General features: G+C 44.7%; 2 protein-coding genes across 2 annotated transcripts in view; one reads left to right on the top strand and one right to left on the bottom strand.

The window, feature by feature from the left end:
* Kcnmb1 (potassium channel subfamily M regulatory beta subunit 1) overlaps positions 1–13,249 on the top strand; it is a 28,885-nt gene extending 15,636 nt beyond the window's left edge. Inside the window, exon 5 of the mRNA XM_005376320.2 lies at positions 12,469–13,249. The gene's annotated coding sequence lies outside the window, so the exon portion shown is untranslated. The remainder of the gene's footprint in view (positions 1–12,468) is intronic.
* Positions 1–16,100, bottom strand: part of Kcnip1 (Kv channel interacting protein 1) — a 363,204-nt gene that overhangs the window by 342,861 nt on the left and 4,243 nt on the right. The window lies entirely within an intron of this gene.

The following is a 16,100-nucleotide window of genomic DNA, read 5'->3' as shown; positions in this document are numbered from 1 at the left end:
CATGGTTGTGTTCAAGTAGACCACCTACAGTAGCCTAGTGCTACATCATTCTGCCTATGTCACTCACTGTCATGTAGGCATCATATCATCTTATATCACAAAACGTATGTATAATACAATAAAATATTTTGAAAGACCACATTCATGTAACTTTTCAGCTAGTATATTGTTGTACTTGTTATAAGTTATTATTAATTATTGTTATTCTCGTACTGTGCCTCCTTTATGAATTAAATTTTACCACAGGGCTGCGTGTGTATGAAAAAGCATAGTATATTAGGTTCTATCCAGGTATCTGCTGGTGTCTTGGAACAGGTCTGCCACTGATAAGGGGGTCTTCTGTAGCAGTAAGTAAAGTCTTTCCCTAAGTTCTGTGGATCACTGAACCTGGAAGGACAGGGAAGTTGTGGGCACCCCTTGTGGGCACCCCATCTGTGGTTAGCATCTGAAGTGGGGTGGTCTTGTGGAACTGCTCCCTTAACCTGAGGAATCTGTGCTAATTCTGGGTAGTTAGTGTCAAAATTGAATTAAACTGCAGCGTACTCAGTTGGTGTTGGAATTGGTTGGTAGAAGGAGGAAATACATCCTTTCATCTGCAAAAACCCTCCCACATTTCTACATTTCTCTTTCTCAAAAATCTTTATTAATGCCACCTTTGATGACTGAATCACTATACCAAGATGTAGTCCTCCCTTTTTGGATATATTTAGCTAATCACTACGCATACACGAACTGTCATCTCTAATGTAATAAATCCTAACATTTATTGAACACCTGTATGCTGGGACCTGGGCCAACCCTTTCCATATATGGCTCATTTAACACCAACAACAACTTTTGAGGTTATTATTAGTAGCTCCATTTTATAAATGAGATAACTGAAGCATAGGGAAGGGATTTAAATTGTCCAGGTCAGAAGTTAAGAAATAGCTGGGATTTAATTCTACACAGTATGGCTTTGGATTTCAGTATAGCTCTCTAACCACAGGGAACCTTGTCCTCTGTCTCTACCCCATTTCAAAAGTTAAAAGTTCAATGTCAAATGTTCAGAGACTGTTAGATACCTCTACAGACCTTCTCACGGAGGCAAGGCTCTCAAATGGCTCTCCCTTGCCACACCTCTGAAAAGTTCATAGAGATGGGATGATGCTATGTGTAAGTATCTGAATTGTGAACACCGTCAACACAAACAGGACACAGCTAAAATCAGCCTGGATCCACAATCTCCACCCCACAGCCCATCAAATTCCCACCTGGAACTAAGACATGCTCCAGTCACAGCAATTCTTGCACAAATTGTCACTCCGTTAAAAAGCAGAGAGGAGGAAGGTCTGATTGTCTCTTTCTCTGTGACCCCTCCCCTCTCCCTTTGACTCCTGCTTTCCTTTCCCAGTGCTGCCAAAGCCTGGGTTTAATAATCCACTCTAGAATTTGTCCAAGGGTTAACAGCCTGCTCATTTAAATGTAGCTTTAGAATCTTCTCTATCACCAGTAAAAATTGGACCATCTTACTGCACCTTGGTGTTCAGCTAAACTTTGTGTGATTATGCTGGCCATTATCCCTTAATCTTCTCTGTTGGATCTTTACCACCCTCGAAATTGAAAGTCCTTCAGCCACAAAGCAGAACCCAATTGATATGGAGCAGTAGCACCCTTAAGAAGCTCCTGATCTCACACAACCTTGTCCGCCATGCTGGACCACAGCCTTCAGTTCTCAGACCTCCCTCCTTGTGGAAAGCTAGGAGCAAAAAAAAAAACAAAGTGTGGGTTTTGTTGCTCTTCCACAGGTCATTTGTCCCCATGTGAGGAAGCATAGACCTGTCTTTTCTATGAAAAAATATAAACAGGTTTCCATTTTAGACTTTAGTCCACCCTAGGTGGCCCACCTCTCACACTGAAATTAAGGGGAACATCTAAATTTGGGGAGCACAGCTGCAGACCAAAGATATTTATCAATAGCCAGGGACTTTCTGCTCCCCACACCTTCTTCCCTCCCCCTCAGAAATCCTTCAGCTCTTCCCCTTGCACCGCTTAAACTGGCTAATCGTAAGAGTTTGTAAGTCTTGAATTCAGCCAATGAATTTAAAGGATAGCTTCTTCCCAGGGAGTTAGGGCTTAAAAACCCCTTTTCCACAGCTCGGGGCACCTGCTGCCTCATGTCTGAGTACACTCAGGCCCTTGTGCCGGAATAAACTTTAAACTTTGTCTTGTCGAGTCCTCTTGCTTGCTCTCTGAGTGCATTCTTTCCAGTACCAACAATTTGAGTCTAAGGGCTTATTTCCAGCGCCAACCAGGCTGGTCATTATTTATTCTCACTCTCTCTCAGAACATCTTTCAAAAGAGCTTTTTCTCAGTCTTACAGTGTTGAGGCTAAATTTTTGTTCAATAAGACATAATTCTTAGGCCCTCAACTATGTTTTTGTATTTGTCCTTGGAGAGGGAGCTGCAGGGAAGCACGCTCAGAAAATAGGAATTCAAATCTGACTTGTCTACGACCTTGGGCAGTTTATTTAATCTCCCTGGGTCTCACTTCCTTCAGTTGGAAAATGAGAGTAACTTCATTTGTTTTATAGGGCACTTGTGATGATTCAGTGCAATAATGAATGGAAGTATTCAGTGTAGTGCCTGGTGCATAAAAAATACTTCACAAATGTTTATTCTCTCTTTGAGCAAGGGGATCTCCTTCCACTGATGATACAGATTTTTTTCTGTTGGGAGCTCTAAGGACTCTAAATGGCCACATTTTTCTCACTAGCAACTTCCTACCTTCTTTTTTGTATGATCCTGGACAACCTAGTTTCTCTATCAAACCATTTCTAGCTGTACCCTATCTTAATTTTTTTCTGTCATCTACAGCTACCTGTCTTTGCACTCCAGCTTTTTAAATCTGCTTGTTTAAACTCATTTCTTGAGGAAAAGCAGTCCTACCCACAGGGACCACATCTTTGCCTTGTCAAACTATCTCAAAGATCAAAGGACCAGTATCCTTGAGAGGATACATCACGGGAGAATCACCAAACATAATAACAATAGGTATGGCCAGAATAATCTTCCCAGTGTGAGACAGGCAAATCCCCTGGCCCAGAAATCAGGCTTAATTGGAAATTAAATTGCATTTCCATGCCAACTGCAGGATGCCTATATCCACAGCTAATTTATCAAGGTGATGCCTTATCTGGAGGGAGCCCATGGGAATAGAGTGGCTGCCTCAGCAAAACTGCAAGTTCATACCTGATAAAAAGAATTTTCTTTACAGACTGACCTCACCCCTTCAGGTTCCACATTTTGGTTTTCACGCGTTTATTGGCTGCCTCCTCCTTCCTGGCTGTGTGCCAGGACCCAGAGACATGGCTATCAGTGGGACTTGGAACTGTATTTTAGTAGCTCGTGGGTCAGTGGCAGAAAGAGAATTGGATAAGCAAAAGATTCCAAAGCCACTTTACTGTTATCCAGGGCTGAGGGTAAATTAGAAAGATCGAAGATGTAATGAACAGATTTATGATAAAATTTTGATTTTTCTGTTGAACACACTAATGCTAATAGTTCAAAATGGTCACGGTTATGCCAGACTCTTTAACAAATCCTTTCACACTTTATTCCATCTCCTAGGACACTTTAGGAAATAAATAAAGATTTTTCTCATCCCCACTGATGAAGAATCCGAGTCTTAGGAAAGTAAGACACTCACCCGTGTTCACTGCTGACCAAATAACAGGCATAGAACTAGAGTACAAACACAGCTTAATTTCACGCAGAACCTATACCTTTGAACTCTGTACCAGACTGCTCCTTTATTTCTACCAACTTTCTATTTTTAAAACGTACAACTACAGAAGACCTGTACAACTATGAGCACTTGTATCCTTCACATTGATTCACCAAAGATTATCAGCACTTTCCTATAATTGTACTTCCTGTCTTTCTCAGTCTCTCAAGTTTTAGGCGTGTGTGTGTGTGTGTGTGTGTGTGTGTGTGTGTGTGTTTCTGAACCATCTGAGAGTTGGATTCCAGAATGTGAAACACCAGTTGTAGGAAACTGTTCAGCTGGCTGGGGGAGGATGTGAGGCAGACAGGGGCTTGAAGTGGGCTGGTTCATGTGGTCCAGCCGGGAGGCCCAGGGCCAGCCTATGCTCTAACATGGAGTGGACAGCTGGTGGTATGTGGCACTGCAAACATATATGAAAGCACAACTTGTACTGATGGCAGTAAGAAGAATGATAAAACTGAAGATGTGTATGCAGCAAATTATATCTTTATGGCTTATATTAAATATGCATGCTCATTAAAGATAATTTAAACGATATAGGTAACTATTAAGAACTTTAAAAAATAAGCCATAATTCTAAATAAAACCTATGCTAGTATTTGTTTATTTCTTTTCTATTTTATAGTCCAACTTATTCACTGATTGGAACCATGTGGTACCTACAGTTTTATATCTAGCTTTTCTTTTTTTTGCCTGATGTTATGTCCACAGCATTTCTGCATGTTATTAAAGAGCCTTTAAAATAACTTTTCAAAAGTTCAGTAATATTCCATCAGGTAGCTGTGCCAAAATTTATTCAATGCACTATTTTCCAATCAAAGTTTAGCTCATCTTCAATATTTCACTCTAATAAATAATGCAATAATACTATGATGAACATCTTTGAATAAAAGTCTGCATGCACATCTTTAATGCTTAGCTTACGGCAGGTTTCTAGAAGCAGAGCTCCTGGGTGGAAGGGTTGGATGAACCATCTCTTGGTCTGGCAATGGTGTAAGGAGGTAAGAGGAAGAGAAATGGAAAAATACAGTCTGCAGACTACTGCAGCAAAGCAGGTGAGACTAATAAGGGCTGCGAGTTCAGAGGTGGTTCTGAGACAGCACAGACAATAACAGGGTTCAAGGCTAGGCACAGAAAGAGAAATGGTGAAGTTAGGAGAGAGAAGTCTGTTTTAGTTCTACAAGGGCTCAGTGGAGGCTACAGGCAGACATTCAAACTGAAGGGTCTGATAGTACATACATCCTTTCTTCCCTCTCTCCCTCTCTCCCTCTCTCACTTCCTCGCTTTGTTCCTGTCTGTCTTTCTCTACCCCCTCTGTCCTTAATCCATCTGATGAGCTCCTACTCTGTGCCAAGATTGAGCTGTGTGCTGGGCATTCTTATGTAACTAAGATGAGTCAAAGTGTTAGATGGATCACCTAATCCTGATTCCCCTCCAAGCTCACAGTCTAGCCAAGGAATCAACTACAGGCTTGGAGCTTAACGAAAGAGCCCAGGGGAGGGAGAGAGACTTGTGAGTCACCCCTTCCCAAGAAGTGAGGCCCTGAGAGTGAAAATACAGGAAAGAGGCTGAAGAGGTGAGGGGACTTGCTAGATGTAGCTCAATCTATGGGTTTGAAGAACCGTCCTCTGGGTGGCCACCACCTCTGGGAGGAGCCCAAGTTACTCTCTATCCCTGTGCCCCCAGCTACTAGCCAGGGAGCACTCTGCTCCAAGGTTACCTTGTTCAGAGTCTTCTTTGCTCTGGCCTTGGTTTTCCCACCTGTACACTGAGAAGATCTCAAGTTGGTCACTGTGCTGTGGCCTTGACTTCCAGTCATATTCTGGCTACCTTCAGGCACTTAGCAGCTCACTCGGATAGATTTCAAAGTCCAGGATATGACGGTCCTGCAGGAGGGTGTGTCTGCTCTCTTTCTATATCAAGAGGCCACAGGAAAATGTAGCCTTTAATTTGCAAAATGTCTATAAATGTCCTGCCAGAGTTTTGCCTGCCTGTCGGATTTTGTGATTCTGGGCCAGCTTCTCCCTCCTATCGGATTGGAGGTGTCCTCAGTGGAGTCTGACTCAGCTGCAGGTGACTGCCACAGCATTCAGTTCTCAGGCTCCTCCAGCTCTCTCTGCTGGTCCCCAAGTGAGCTATGCAAAGTGTGGGTTTCACTGAACTCTTCCTGGTTTTCATCAGTAGGAGAATGCCTCCTGTGAGTGGGGCTGGAATGGGAAAGGAGGCTGGATGGAACAGTGCACAGATTTTTAAAAGTTCTGGATATTAAGCTCATCCTGTGTGGACTATTAGCACTCCTGCCCCATGGTCTAGAATAAGGCCCTTCATCACTGCCACTCTGATTCCAGGTATGAAAAGGGAAGGCAAAGAGAATGTTGCAGAAATCTCTGACACTTGCCCATATGGATGATTCCAGTCAGCTGACCCTTTTCCAAGACCTGGGAGGTAACCAGTTTAACTACAAAGCAATGAAAAGGAATTTGGCTCAGTCCTTAAAAACAGCAATAACAAAGAAAACAAAAACACTCTATTATATTTTGAGCCTTTAATAGGACACAGCCCTTCATTAAACACTAAGTGCATTAAGTAGATAAATGTGCAAGATGGGCATTACTGTGCTCAACTTTGTTGTTCCAATTCTTGTTTTGTTTTGTTTTAAAATTTTGTTTTAAAGAAAAAAAAACCAAAAAACCCCCACAAAGTCAAAAACAGAACAACAAAAAATGATACAGAATTTCAAAACAAGGTGATAGGAAATTAACAATAGTTGTTATATTATATGTTTTTTTCTTCAGAGTTGTTGCTCAGATCACCAGACATAGGCATGCAAGATCGATAAAACAATTAAGCATTAATTGTTCCTGTCAACAAACCAATAGAAATCAGTAGGACAATTACCCCAACTATCGTGTGTATATATATCTATATTTCCCCCTCCTTCTTTTCTCATTTTTTTAACCAGTATATGTTTGCAATACATTATAAATACATTCACTGTGGGGAGTTGGTACACGTATATATCACATCATAGTTTCTGGATCCTTGAGGGCTGGGGAGGAATCCAGGCGTGGTGGGCCACGTGCACCTGTAGATTCCAGAAACCCTGGCTGATGACTGGTCACTTCATACCCTCACAGAGGAGATTCTTATTGAAAGGGGCAGAAAGCAGACTGGAAATCATTATTGGTTCTTCCCCAGCTTCAGTGTATGCTAGCTTCAGTGTACTGACTTTTCTACAGCAAGAATAAATTGAAGATTACCAACTAGCTCACCAGCTAGTTACTGGGAAGGGGCCGTTCTCATGATGGTAGGCTGAGGAGCAAGACAACAGGATTAACCCTCATGTCCTGGATGTAGGTTCCTCCTTGCCAAGCAGGGATGGGCAGATGGAGCTGGAAGGCGGGAAATAGAACTGGGACCTTTAGAGGATATGATAGACAGTATCTACAGGGAATGAAAGATGATTCCCAGGCCCAGGTTCAAGGGCTACCTTTGCCATTGCTTGATGACATTCCCTGAGCATTAGTCTTCTCATTTGACTGGTCAACCTCTCAGTTCCTGCTAGGGACCCAAATTGTGCCAGATTCTTGGCTAGGTTCTAGAAAAGCAGTGAGGACCAGGGCAAAGTCCCTGCCCCTATGGAGCTGGACACTTAGTGAGCAAGCTGGATTATAAATAAATGAATAATATGGGGGCATGGTGGTCAAACGGTATAGTTTCAATTACAAGGAATAAAGTTCTAGAGATCCAATGTACTACAAGGGACTATACTTAATTATACTTTTTGACTTGAAATTTGTTAAGAGAGTAGATCTCAAGGGTAAAAAAAGTTAACTGTGTGAAGAGATAGGTGTACTAATCAGCCTGATTGAAATGACCAGTTCACAGTGTGTGTACATATTAATCACCATGAACACCTTAAATATATAACTTCAATGAATGTAAAAAGCAGGTGCATAAATGTGCAATACAGTTGTAGGACAAGTAGGCACTCTGCTGAAAAAATAAGGCAACCCGAAGGGATAGAAAATGCAGCACAGTGGTGGGGGAGCAGCTATAGTAGATAGGAAGGAATCTGGGGACAGGGAGACTTGGTGGAGTCCAGAGTCCAGAGCAAGGGCATGGTAACTGGGAGGGCCTTGAGGCAGCTGAGTATTTCAGCAGGACCAGTATGGTCTGGGGTGCATGACCTGGGGTGAGACAGAGAGAAAAGGAAATAGGAAACAGAAAAGAAGAGAAAAGAAATGCAGAGAACAGCTCAGACAATGCCTGGAAACTACTGAAAAGGGTCTGCATTTCACTCAGTGTTTCTAAGAACTCATTGGAAACATTTTCCCACAAGAAAAACATGGCAAAATCTTGAAAAGCAATTCTTAAGTCCTTCAGGTGACTTGTATTTTAAATAAGCAACTTGTATTGTGCGGCATGAGAGTCTCCCAGAGTCCTTCAAATGCAGGTTGCAGCCAGTAGAAGTTATAGGAAAGGGTGGTCTCATCAGGTGGGGCTCTTAATGAACTCAGGCTGCACCATTTGGCGCCATGATACAGAATGACTCCAGCAAAGAAAACATGTGATCCATTTTGTATTTTAAAAATATGGGAACAGGTGCTGGGGATTTAGCTCAGCGGCAAAAGCACCTGCCTGGCAAGCGCAAGGTCGTGAGTTTGGTTCCCGGTACCAGAGAAAAACAAAAAACAAAAAACAAAAAAAACGAAAAACAAAAAACAAAACAAACAAAAATATGGGAACAGTCCAATGATGGATGAGTGGATAAATGAATTGTGGTAATCCATATATTGGAACAACATTCTAATATTCCTTAAAAAGGATTGAAATTCTGATACAGGCTATCACATGCATGGACCTTGCAATCATTGTGCTAAGTGAACCAAGCCAGACACAAAAGGACAAATGTTACTCACAGTTTCTACTTCCATGAGGTATCAAGAATAGCCACAAATCATAGAGACAAACAGAATGGTGGTGTTCAGACAAACAGAATGCTGGGGAAGGGAAATGGGGAGTTTTTGTGAAATACAGAGTTTCAGTTCTGTAAGATAAAAAATTCTCTGGATGTGGATGATTGTGCAGCATGTGAATGTATTTAATGCCACTGAATTGTACACTTAGAAATAGTTAAAATAGCTAATTTAATGTTACATATATTTATCATAGTAAGAAAATATGGGAAAAGATGCTATGCAAGGAGTCGTCTATGGAGGGGTATTAGCTTGCTAGAGCTGCCATAACAGAGTACCATAAGCTGAGTGCCTTAAACAACAAGTGAATTTTCTCCCAGCTCTGGAGGCTAAAGAGCCAAGATCAAGGTGTTGATAGAGGTTTCTTCCCTAGGTTTGCTGATGTGCCATCTCACTATGTCCTCACAAAATTTTTCTTCTGTATTGCACATCCCTGCTTTTTCTTCCTCTTCTTATAAGAAAGAGGGGACCTACCCAGTAACCTCAGAGTGAGATTAAGGACTTACTTAGTAGCCTCATTTAACCCTCCATCGTTCAAGCCCCTATCTCTAAGTTTATGTTAGAGCTTCAACATAAGAATCCGAGGGGCATACAATTCAGCCCCTAACGGAGGGTGATGATGCTGAGGGACTCGAATCGGAAGAGTGTTCCTGTAGTACTTGTTATAGGTTAGATCTGGAATGCTCCCAATGGCTCATGTGTTAAAAGCTTAGCCTCCAGCTGGTGACACTACTGAAAGATGGTAAAGACTTTAGGAGGAGCCTAGTTGGGTGTCCCTGGGGTGCACCCTTGATGTGTATATTGGAACTCCAGCCTCTCCTACCCCTCTGCTTCCTGACAACTATGGGTAAGCAGCTTTGCTCTACCATGCTGTGATGTTCAGTCTTGCCTCAGGCCATAGCCATGAGGCCAGGTGACAATGGACTGAAACCTCTGAAACCATAAGCCAAAGTACATCGTTCCTCCTTTCAAGTTGTTTAGGTTAGGACTTTGTTACAGCAACAGAAAGCTGACTAACACAGTACTGCACTTGATCTTAGTGGCCACTGTTCTGGTTTTATGTGTGATCTTGGTAAGTTACTCAGCCCCTCCAAGTGTCAGGTTGGGAATAAAAGCAGGTAACTCAAGGACAGGGCTAGACTAAGTGTGAGAGGTCTTTGTGAAGCTCCAAAGAATGAGTGGCCCTCAGTGAACTGTAGCAATTATCATTCCTCTGATGGCCGCTGTTCTGGACTTGTGAGGTGTAGATAGAATTCATCAGCACCGGGATGCCATGAACCATTCTGCAGTCCAATACACTTCATGGCATAGAAGCATCCCAGGCTCCTAATGACAGCCTCTCCAAGCTGATGTTGCAGATACAGAGCAGCAAGCCTGGGCTTGGCTCCGCCTGCCAAGCACAGATGGCTTGAAAAATGCCACTCAAACTGGCTGAGATTAATCAAATGATTACAGAAAAAAACGGGTAGGCAAACCCCAGCTTTTTAGATCCAAGCCCCACAGTCATATCTCTCTATAGACCCTGGCTCATTTTTATGCCTAAATAACCTCATCTTAGCAAGAAATGAAATTTGGCCATAGTGAATTACAACTGGAAGTGCTTGCTGGGTTTCCTTTTTTGTCCTCCACACAGTCTTGGCTTTTGGGCCAGTCCTTCCATCCTTTTTGTTGCTGCACTGTAAAAGGTGGCCTGCCTGTAATGGTTTGGAGCATGGACTGGGAAGCTCAGCTCTCAGGACCCCTGTCCTGCACTGTGTGCTTCTTTAGTCTGAATGGAAGCCTTGAAACCCTGGTTTCTGGAACAAGAATATGTGCTGCCTTTAGGCTTAACAGGGAAAGAATCGGTTCTGTCTCCGTTGTCTCCTTACCTCAGATCTGATTTCAGAAATGGAGGGGATATAATGAGGACTAGCGGGTAAGTGCTGGGATTAGGAAACAGCCTAGTCTTCGAGTTCTGGCTCTGTCTCCTATTGGCTGAGGGCTACCAACTCAGAGCTTTCTCTTTTCCACAGTTCAGGTCTCTGTGAGTGGGGTCAATGAGGCTGAGGGGTCTCCTGCACATTACATAAAATGATAGGTGAAGAAAAGTGATGGGTGTGGAATGCATAGGGCAATCCCGGGCACACAGCAGGTGCCAAGGCAGTGCTGCAATTAGCGTTATCAAATCTTAAAATTCTGAAGCTGAAAAAGTATCTGAAATCAGCAATTTCCTCACATTAGAGATGAAGCCACAGAGCTCCAGAGAAGGGAAGCCCTGCGTGGTATAATGAACGGACCGAATATTCGTGTGCCCTAAATTTACATATTGATGTCCTAACTCACTTTGAGATGGTACTTGGAGACAGGGTCTTTGGGAGGTGACTCAGACATGAAGTACAACCCTCATGAAAGGGATTAGAACCCAAGACCAGATATTTTCCTACACTCACAGGGCTGGAAGAGACACCCCTGTCTTTGTTGCTCCCCACTTCGCTGCCCTAGCAAAGCCTACCCTAGCACAGAGCCCCCTAGCTTTCCACCATTTTGTTGAGAAGTGTGTTAATAATTATTTTACCAGCTAGGTCTCTTCAGGGCAATCACCTGTCATTCAGCAGGCTGTGACAAATTCCAGAAGACAGCATGACTTGAGATAAGGAATAAGATGTGTGGGAAAGGGGGTGGCCACAATCATGCTCGCCCAGCATCCCTGCCACCGCAGACAGATGTGCAGGAGGCAGGGCACCTGCCGGACACAGAATGAGCTTTGTGCTTGGGAGGGATCCCACACAATGGCTCTACCTTCTATAAGAAGGTAGCAGCTATAAGAAGTCATCTTTTTCATAAGGAAACACTGAGCAGCACACCGTTGGCATTGAGGTACCAGCTGGAATTGTTTGGGAAAGCAAAGGCCTGTACCTGACGATGTTGCAACCTGTGAGATGTAATGCCCTCTACCAAAAAAAGGATGTCACATGTCCCCTGGGAAGCCCAGCATGGACTCTGCCTCTTGCTAGAAGAGAAAGACTCCCCACAGTCCGACATACCAGCCAGCTCACTACCTGCCGGCACTGCAGGATGAGCCAGCACTAGGGTCATGTTACAACTGCCCACCCGCTGCCTCCTGGAATGTCTGAGTACCAGTTCCATGCCACATGCACAAAGCCCAGTCACTGCGGCTTCTGGTTCCGGCCTGCCTCTCTGGCCCCAGGTCAGAGCCCACCATGGGGAGGAGTGCACTCACCTCGGCTTCCCCCATGCCCAGTACCCTTCCTCTCAGCGTGCTTGTCTCACCATCCTTGTCCCTCTGCAACAGGCCCATCACTCCCTGGTCTCTTTGGGCTGCACAGCAGCTCTCTGGAGACTTTCATAGTCATATGGTGGCGAAAGAGAGGGAAGCTGAACCTTCCACCACCTGCCAAAGCTGCCCCTTTCTGGGCCTCCCAGATAACCTCCCAGCCTCTCTCTTAGATAACCCTGATACCAGGAGGAATAATTTGTTCAGGGCTGCTTATCCCGGCACTGCTGTGCTGACATCCTATTAACTTCAGGACCACGGGGGAGCGGCTAGTTTGTTCCAAATTAAAAGTAGCTGAAAATGGGCCCCTCCGGCAGGCAGGAGGGTACTGTGGGCTGTGATACCACAGCACAGGGAGGAGTGCAACCAGCTAGGTCTTAATAAGCCTACCGAAGCCCTGAGGTCCCTTGCCCTACCATAGTGACCCTCTTTTTCCTCCGCCTTCTTAGGGCTGCCTCTCCCACCAAGCCCCAGGTCCTGACTTCCTGAGAGCTGTTGATCACCAAAGGTGGAGCTGATAATGCAAAATAGCCCTGGACGAAGCAGAGTGCAAGGAAAGAAAGCACAGCTCTGGAACCAGAGAGACCTGGGTTCAAATCCTGCCTACTCAAGCAGAGTGATTTGGGGCAAGCCATTTCCTGCCCGACTTGTTTCTTTCCTGTAAAATGGGGACTAATAATGCCCACGTTACAGAGCTGCAGGAGACAGAAGATGTGTGAGAATGAGGCACCTGACATGCACAAAACCCGGCACATACGCCTGCTCAGTAGGAATCAACAAGCCCACCTTTCTCTTCTCATGTGCTTCAACTTGGTCTTGTAGCCAGGGAGCTGTGAAGCCAAGTTGAAAGAAACAAGGCTACATCAGTCAGATTTTGCTCTTGGCTCTGATCTAGATGTGCCGCTGCCGTAAATCTGTCTCAGCCACAACCAGTCACTCAGTGACAAGCTCTGTAATTGCAGATTTGTCAACAGGTGAAATGGGGCCTTTTCTCTGGCTGTCTGTGGATTTCTCAGCTGTCCACCCGGCGAGAACGCGAGCCCTGCACAGGGAGTAACCGTGTGGAGATGGTCTCTAGCACAGGTGTTTCAAGCACCTGGACCCCAAGCATGCTCAACAGTGATGAATAAAGGCTTTTCCCACTCACCTGTGTCAGGTTGTGTGACCTAGGCCTTTTCTGAGGCCTGGCCTTTTTAAAAAATTTCATTAGTATACTTTGATATACATAATAATCACATTTATCACTGTACATGATATATCTTGATCTTTTTTTCTCATTCCCCTGCAACCCTCCTTCCCCTCTTTATCTACAAAAGTTTTGTTTCCATTTTTTTCCCTTTTATTCTTTTCTCCCCTTTTCTCTTCTTTCCCTTCCCCTTCTTTCCTTTGTTGCTCTTCACATCTGAACATTTTCTTCCCATGTACCATCAATTTTGCCATCAGTTTTGGTCCTTATTTACACTTTCAGTTTCTCACATAAGAGAAGCCTGGCAACATTTAAACATGTACGTCCAATTTATTTCACTTAAAAGTATGGTCTCAAGGTGCATCCATTCACCTAAGAATGTCTCAAGTTTATCCTTCTTCATGGCAGAGTAGCACTCCATTGTATACAAAAACCACATTTTTTTTTTTCCATTCATCCACTGATGGGCATCCGGGCTGTTTCCAAGATTTAGCTGTTACCAATTGTGCTGCTATAAACATGGTGTGCATATACCACTGTGGCATGATTTTTTAACTCTTTTGGGAAGATATCAAGAATTGAGTTCTGGTCTTTGTCAAGCTAGTTATCAGTGCTCCCCTGCCCACCTCCCTGTTTTAAATTTCTGTGCTAGAGTTTGACCGAAGTGATGAGGCAGAGTGACTTAGATGAGATGGGGTGGGGAGGTCAGCGTAAGCAACACCATAAGCTCTGTCCCTGGTTCTATTTTGGCTTTTTCATGTTCTGCCCAGCCATGAGTCTCTTGGTGGCAGCCCGCACTGCCTGTCCATGTAGTTGGTCATTAAATGCTCACACAGATATCCATGATGGTCACCGGTTCCTCCCAGTGTCTGTCTGCACCCCAACCTGAAGGGTAGGAGGGTGGACCTGGTATCTGAAGGACCCACAGAACCGTGGACCTGAGGAGATCTTTTGGGAGAGGAAGCAGAGATGAGGAAAACCCACAGGCAGCACCCCAAGAAGAGACTCAAGGGAAAACATTTGACATCTAATGCTATCACCCTCTCTGTATTCTCACAAATCTTCAGTCTAGGGGCAGAAAAAGCCTTCATCCTCTGTTAGGGTAAACACAAAAGTCAACCCTGACCCTCTCTGGCTGAAGCCACCAAGACTCCACTTTGAGTTCTTAAAGGTAAAAAGAGCTTTAGAGCTAGACCTGGCTTTCGATCCAAATCCTCATATTTGCTCACTGTCAGTCCATTCAGGGCACTATAACTAAACACCATAGATAGGTGGATTCTAAGAATCAGTACGCTGGAAATTCAAGATCAAGGTACTGGCATGGGAGTGTTTCTTGAGGACCATCTTCCTTTCATACAGAAAGCCGTCCTCTGGCTGTGTTCTCACGGGGAAGAAAGGGAACAAGCTAGCTCTCTGGGCCGGCTTTGTCACACTCTCACAGGACCATGTGGCCTAGCTGAACATCAGTTTCCTCGTCTGTTCAAAGTGATTGCCACCCCTTCTTCCAGGGCCGGGACTGGGGTGAGGCAGGGAGGGAGGCGGCTAGGGAACAGTAGTGAGGGGATTCATCATCAGCCCGCTGCAAGTGTGTGGACATCTGCCCTGCTAGCTGCCAGCCCTTGCAGGATCCTCACCAAGTAGAAAAACACCCAGCGCAGTTGATGTCACTAAGATCTCCAACCAAAAGTGAACCTTGGCTTGGGGAGCTTTTGTAAATCACTCAACCTCGTGCAGCTGGTGGATGGGAGAGTTGGGACTCAAGTCCAGCTGGCCTGCAGACAAAGCCCTTCCCTAGGTCCAAGGTCAGTCTTTTGAGGACTTTGAACGGGAGTGGGGAGGAGGCAAGAGGAACAGCATGTTTCCAGGAGGTCTGTAGCAGGTCCTGCCTTGCACAGAGAGGATCACCCTGGGCTGCATGCAAAGGGGGACTTAAACTCCAGGGCTTTATTCTTGACACAGATCTCAGTTTCCAGATTCCCCTCCCCAGAGCCTCATGGGTGGCCTGGACTATGCTAGAAGACCTCCTGGATCAGATTCCTCCCTCCTGCTTGCTCTAGCTTTGTCATCTGCACTGGGGTAAGAGATTTGTTCCCACATGCAGGAGCTGGCTTTAAAACTTCCCAGCCAGAGTGGAGCCTGCACAGTTGCTGGGCTCCTGGTCTCTGTGAGGGTTAGGGAACTAGCTAGGCAAAGAGAAGAAGATGCAGGTGCCCAGACCCCAGCCTACCCTGGCATCTGAGCCAGGCTGGGCTTCTTCAAAGTTAAACAGCAGGAAAAGGCCTGGCTCTGAAATCATGCTCTTAGTTCCTAACAAGGGAGTTAGGGGAGGGAGCTGCTTGCATGTTGAATCTTGGTTCCAGGCAGACTCTTAGAAAAGCAAGTAGGGCAGAAGGAAGCCCATAGTATAGTATCATCCAGCAGCTGTATGGCTTCCTAAAATGTTCTTGAGGGACTGTGGTGGACACTGATGAAATGAGCAACCAGTGAGAGGGACTCCAGCCCTGAGAGCCTGACACCCCCATCCAGAGTACCAGTTTTTTTTTTTTTTTTTTTTTTTTTTCTGGTACCGGGAACCGAACTCACGACCTTGCGCTTGCCAGGAAGGCGCTTTTGCCGCTGAGCTAAATCCCCAGCCCCTCAGAGTACCAGTTTTAATAGCAGTAATATCAATTGACATTCACTGAGTACAGTGTCTAAGACACAGGGAGTGTTAGAGCCCCAATCTCATATGATATTCTAAGGTGGATGCTAAGATTCCATTTTATTGATTAGGAAACTGAGGTCAGAGGGGTAAGATCCCAACAAGCCAGCTTTGAGGGCCCTGGGATATCTGAGTGTGGATTCTATTGCATTTGTGGTTTGCATTTTTAAATTTTTATTTTAGTTTTGAATCAG

The sequence above is a fragment of the Chinchilla lanigera genome, unplaced genomic scaffold, assembly GCF_000276665.1.
Source record: "Chinchilla lanigera isolate Chin_1 unplaced genomic scaffold, ChiLan1.0 scaffold00007, whole genome shotgun sequence".
Lineage (NCBI taxonomy): Eukaryota > Metazoa > Chordata > Mammalia > Rodentia > Chinchillidae > Chinchilla > Chinchilla lanigera.
This window is presented reverse-complemented; position numbering and strand designations above follow the sequence as displayed.